Raw genomic sequence first — 6,069 nt, 5'->3', positions numbered from 1 at the left:
AAGCCAAGCTTCTTCCAGTTTCAGGTCCTGCTTCAAGCCAAGCTTGTTTCAGTGTCTGGTACTGCATCAAGCCAAGTTTATTCCAGTTTCAGGTCCTGCTTGAGCCATGTTTGTTCCAGTTACAAGTCCTGTTTCAAGCCAGGCTTGTTCCAGTTTCAGGTCCTGCTTCAAGCCAAGCCCGTTCCAGTTTCAGGTCTCGCTCAAGCCAAGCCTGTTCCAGGTCCTGCTTAAGCCAAGGTTGTTCCAGTTTCAGGTCCAGCTCAAGTTAAGTTTGTTCCATGTCCCGTTCAAGCTAAGCCCGTTCCAGTTCCAGGTCCCGCTCAAGCCAAGCTTGTTCCAGTTTTTGGTCCCGCTCAAGCCAAGCCTGTTCCAGTTTCAGGTCCGGCTCTAGCCAAGTTTGTTCCAGTTTCAGGTCCGGCTCGAGCCATGTTTGTTCCAGTTTCATTTCCTGTTTCAAGTCAAGCTTGTTCCAGTTTCAGGTCCTGCATGAAGCCAAGCTTGTTCCAGTTTCAGGTCCTGCTTCAAGCCAAGTTAGTTTCAGTGTCTGGTCCTGCTACAAGCCAAGCTTGTTCCAGTTTCAGGTCCTGCTCAAGTCAAGCCTGCCCCAGTTTTAGGTCCTCTTCAAGCTAAAAATGCTCCAGTGTCGATTCTTGCTTAAACCAAGTTCGCCCGAGCTTCAAGTCTTGTTCAAGCAAAGCCCGTTCCAGTTTTAGGTCGTGCTTCAAGCCAAGTTTGTTCCAGTTTCAGGTCCCGCTTAAGCCACGGTCGCCTAATTGTAAAGTCCTGTTCAAAGTCAGGCTTACCAGCTGCTCAAGCCAAGTTCGCCCCAGCTTCAAGTCCTGCTCAAGCCAAGCTTGCCCCAGCTTCAAGTCCTGCTCAAGCCAAGCTTGCCCCAGCTTCAAGTCCTGCTCAAGCCAAATCTGCCCAAGTTTCAGGTCCTGCTCAAGCCAAATCTGCCCAAGTATCAGGTCCTGCTCAAGCCAAGTCCGCCCCAGTTTTAGGTCCTGCTCAAGCCAAAAATGTTCCAGTGTCAATTCTTGCTCAGACCAAGTTTGCTCCAGCTTCAAGTCTTGTTCAAGCCAAGCCCGTTCCAGTTTCAGGTCCTGCTCAAGCCAAGCCTGTTCCAGTTTCAGGTACTGCTTCAAGCCAAGCCTGTTCCAGTTCTCACTCAAGCCAAGCCCATTCCAGTTTCAGGTCCGGCTCGAGCCAAGTTTGTTCCAGTTTCAGGTCCTGCTTGAAGCCAAGCTTGTTCCAGTTTCAGGTCCTGCTTCAAGCCAAGCTTGTTTCAGTGTCTGGTACTGCATCAAGCCAAGTTTATTCCAGTTTTAGGTCCTGCTTGAGCCATGTTTGTTCCAGTTACAAGTCCTGTTTCAAGCCAGGCTTGTTTCAGTTTCAGGTCCTGCTTCAAGCCAAGCCCGTTCCAGTTTCAGGTCTCGCTCAAGCCAAGCCTGTTCCAGGTCCTGCTTAAGCCAAAAATGTTCCAGTGTCAATTCTTGCTCAAACCAAGTTTGCTCCAGCTTCAAGTCTTGTTCAAGCCAAGCCCGTTCCAGTTTCAGGTCCTGCTCAAGCCAAGCCTGTTCCAGTTTCAGGTACTGCTTCAAGCCAAGTTTTTTCCAGTTTCAGGTCCATCTCAAGCAAAGCTCACCACAACAAATAATCCTGCTCAAGCCAAGCCCGTTCCAGTTTCAGGCCCTGCTCAAGCCAACCTCGTTCCAGTTTCAGATCCTGCTTCAAGCTTGCTTGTTCCAGTTTCAGGTCCATTTCAAGCCAAGCGTTTTCCTATTTAATATTCTGTTAAACCCAAGTTCGCCCCAGCTTCAATTCTTCTCCAAGCCAAGCTTATCCAGTGTCAGGTCCTGCTTCAAGCCAAGCTCGTTCCAGATTCAGGTCCTGCTTCAAGCCAAGCTCGTTCCAGTTTCAGGTCCTGCTTCAAGCCAAGCTCGTTCCAGTTTCAGGTCCTGCTCAAGCCAAGTTTGTTCTAGGTTTTGGTCCTGTTCAAGTCAAAAGTGTTCTATCTTCAAGTCTTGCTCAAGTTTCATGTGTGGTTTTAACCAAGTTTGCTCCAGATTTAGATTCTGTTTTTTCCAAGTTTGCTTCAGTTTTAGGTGCTGCTCAGACCAAACCTGTTCCAGTTTGAGGTCCAGTTTCAAGCCACGCTCACTGCACCAAAGAATCTGGGCCAAGCGTGCTCCAACTTCTAGTCCTGCTGAAGCCATGCCCGTCCCAACTTCAAGTCCTATTCAAGCCATGCCCGCCCCAGCTTCAAGTCCAGCAAAGCCAAGCCCGCCCCACCTTCAGGTCCTGCTCAAGCCAAGCCCGTTCCAATTTCAGGTCCCGTTCAAGCCAAGCTTGTTCCATTTTCAGGTCCAGCTCAACCCAAGCCTGTTCCAGTTTCAGGTCCAGCGCAAGCCAAGCCCGTTCCAGTTTCAGTTCTGGTTCAAGCCAATCCCGTTCCAGTTTCAGGTCTTGCTACAAGCCAAGCTTGTTCCAGTTTCAGGTCCAGCTCAATTCAATCTCACCGCAGCAAAGAATCCTCCTCAAGCCAAGTGTGCTCAAGTTTCAAGTCCTGTTAAAGGGAAATTTGTCGCAGCTTCAAGTCCTGCTCAAGCCAGTTCGCCCCAGCTTCAAGTCCTGCTCAAGCAAAGTTCTCCCCAGCTTCAAGTCCTGCTCAAGCAATGTTCGCCCCAGCATCAGGTCCTGCTCAAGCCAAGCTCATTCCAGTTTCAGGTCCTGCTCAAGCCAAGCCCGTCACAGCTTCAAGTCCTGCTCAAGCCTAGCCCGCCCCAGTTTCATGTATGGTTCAAGCCAAGTTTATTCCAGTTTCAGGTCCTGCTCAAGCCAAGCTTTTTCCAGTTTCAGGTGCTGCGTCAAGCCAAGGTCGTCCCAGTTTCAGGTCCTTTTTCAAGCCAAGTTTGTTCCAGTGATAGATTCTGTTTTAACCAAGTTTGCTTCAGTTTCAGGTCCTGTTAAAACCAAGCTTGCTCTTGTTTCAGGTCCTGTTCAAGTCAAAAGTGTTGCATCTTCAAGTCTTGCTTGAGCCAAGCTCGCTCAAGTTTCATAAGCTGTTTTGACCAAGTTTGCTCCAGTTTCAGGTGCTGCTCAAGCCAAGCCCGTTCCAGTTTTAGGTCCTGTTCAAGCAAAGCCCGTTCTAATTTCAGGTCCTGCTCAAGCCAATCCCATTCCAGTTTCAGGTCCTGCTCAAGCCAAGCCCGCCCCAGTTTTAGGGACTACTCAAGCCAAGCCTGTTCCAGTTTCAGGTCCTGCTTCAAGCCGAGTTTGTTCCAGTTTCAGGTCCTTCTTCAAGCCAAAATTGTTCCAGTTTCATGTCCTGTTCAAGTAAAAAATTATCTATATTCATGTCTTGCCCGAGTCCAAGTCAAAAATGATCTATATTTAAGTCTTGTTTGAGTAAAGGTCTCTCCAGTTTCAGATTATTTTCGTTTCAAGCTTGCTCCAGTTTCAGATTCTGTTTGAGCCAAACTCGCTCTAGTTTCAGGTCCATCTTAAAGGAAGCTTCCCTTAGTTGGAAGTCCTGCTCAAGCCAAGCCCGCCCCAGCTTCAATCACAGCTCTCACCAGCTTTAAGCCTAGCTTGCTCCATTCAGGTCCTGTTCACGCCAAGCTTGGGTCCAGTTTCAGGTCCAGTTCAAGCCAAGCTCGTGTCCAGTTTCAGGTCCTACTCAAGCTAAGCTTGCTCCAGTTTCAGGTGCTGCTCAAGCCAAGTTCGCCCCAGTGTAACACAGGTGTCAAATTCATACTTTTCTATGGACACTTTTATGCTCTTGCTCCCTATTGCTCTTTGAGCACTGCACTTCCTCCCAGTCACGTGACCGCCGCGGTCCATGTAACTTTAATTATATTCCAGTAGCAGGAAGTGGCCAGTACATGTGAGGGGAAACAGGTTGTAATTCTGCTTAACGTAGGTATTTAATCTTCGTTTTCACACAAAATATTGTGCTGACGGGATTCTTAACTAAATGCATATTTGTTAACCTTATATAGCCGACGACCAGCGCCATAGTTTTGTCATTGAGCTGTGTATGACTGTAGAAGCGGAGTTGGTGAGTCCTTGTTTATGAAATTAGCACCTTTAGCATTAGTCGCTCTCCAATTGTTTTCATTTTAGCAGTCTTTTTGGCATATTTCTTAATTGAACCCGTGATTACATTTGTGCACTTACGGCGTTTTTAGCTTTGCATTCACATTTGACACGTACAACAACTATATCCACTTTATTACTGAAGCTATTAGCTTTACATTACTTTAAATTGAATTTACTTTTGAATTTGTTTGATAATAAGCACTTTTAGAGAACTGATCGCTTTTTATAGGTTGTATTTATGCTGCTAATGGTTATTTTAGCACTGTATTGCATATTGGGAGTTTGACATGTACGTTGATTTATGTTGCACAATATTGAGGAAAAAACTAGAACCTGTTCTGAATACTTATTATGCAATTAGTGTTATTTAATGAAGATGTTTGATTTGTGTACACATGGATTTATAAAGATGGTCCTGGTTTTTACACAGGCCAGGCTTCTCCCTTTGATGACAAGCTAAGGAAAAAAACATCTAGTCCAAGGACCTGTTCTGGGAAGATTCCAGCCAGGAACCCCACCACCTTTTCTGTCTGGGCTGGTAAGAGGCTCTCAAGCCACCCTCTACACACTTAAGCGCCAAAACCGTACCACATGGACTGTACTGCTTATACTGTCTCCAAGAACTTTAATATCTCAGCTGAGGTTAAACCAGATCCAAAGACACTTAATCATTGAATTGATATTGCGTCTATGTTTATAGTAATTGTTTCCTTCAAACTGCTCTCACGTTGAATCACCATTCAACTCATTGTTGTGTGTGTATATGTATAGATGCTGTCCATCACTAATAATTTAATACAGGGTGACAAGCAAACAGTTATTCAGTCTCTGCCTTCTCTCTTTGAGTCAAAACTCGAGTCTTCTGTTCCTAGCCCATAACACCCCATATATTCACCCCATATATTTTACATTGCTTTGTTGCATGTAAAGGTTACACCAGCATCAAGTCCTGCTCAAGCCAAGCCCACCCCCAGTTTCAGGTCCTGTTCAAGCCAACTTTGTTCCTGTTTTCAGGTCCTGCTCAAGCTACTCTTGCCCTGGTTGCAGGTCCAGGTCAAGTCAAAAATGCTCCAGCTTCAAGTTTTGCTCAAGCCAAGCTCGCCCCAGCTTAAAGCCAATCTCGCTCCAGTTTTAAGTCCTGTTAAAGCAAAGTTCGCCCCAAGTTCAAATCTTGCTCAAGCCAAGCTCGCTCCAGTTACAGGTCCTGCTCAAGCCAATATCGTTTCAATCGGTCCGCAGACGCCACCACCATCCCCTCCAGTGGGTCTACTGACGCTGCCACCATGCTCTCCAGTGGTGTGTATATGTGTGTATGTATACAGTCATGTACAAAAGTTTACATACACTTGTGAAGGACATAATGTCATGGTTGTCTTGAGTTTCCAATACTTTATACCTTTTATATTTATATATATATAATATCTATGTATGTATGTGTGGGAAAAGTCACAAGACTACTTCATCTCTACAGAACTGTTTCATGAGGCGTTCCATCAATCTCCTGACGATTGAGGGAACCTCTCACGAAACAGTTCTGTAGAGATGAAGTAGTCTTGTGATTTTTCCCACACATACATATTGCGCTCTACCACGGTATCGAGCACTATTCTCTGGATAATCTAACTAAGACATATATATATATATATATATATATATACACACACACACACATACGTGTGTTTATATATATATTTATATATATATATGTATATATATATATATATACACACACGTGTATGAATGAATATATGTATATTTATGTATGTATGAATATATATATATATATGTATGTATGTATATTTATATATGTATGAATGTATATGTGTACATGTATTTTAATTACAGCAAGGTGATCTTGCCGCTGGGGCTTGGGCCTGTGGTGGACTGTGCATGGCAGGACCGTCCTCTTCCCTGAGGCAGCCCTAAACCTGACCGCATACCAGAAAAGGTTTTGCGGCTGGGTCTTCA

This window comes from Nerophis ophidion, unplaced genomic scaffold (genome assembly GCF_033978795.1).
Source record: "Nerophis ophidion isolate RoL-2023_Sa unplaced genomic scaffold, RoL_Noph_v1.0 HiC_scaffold_176, whole genome shotgun sequence".
NCBI lineage: Eukaryota > Metazoa > Chordata > Actinopteri > Syngnathiformes > Syngnathidae > Nerophis > Nerophis ophidion.
The sequence above is the reverse complement of the archived record's forward strand: the minus strand, read 5'-3'. Positions refer to the sequence as shown.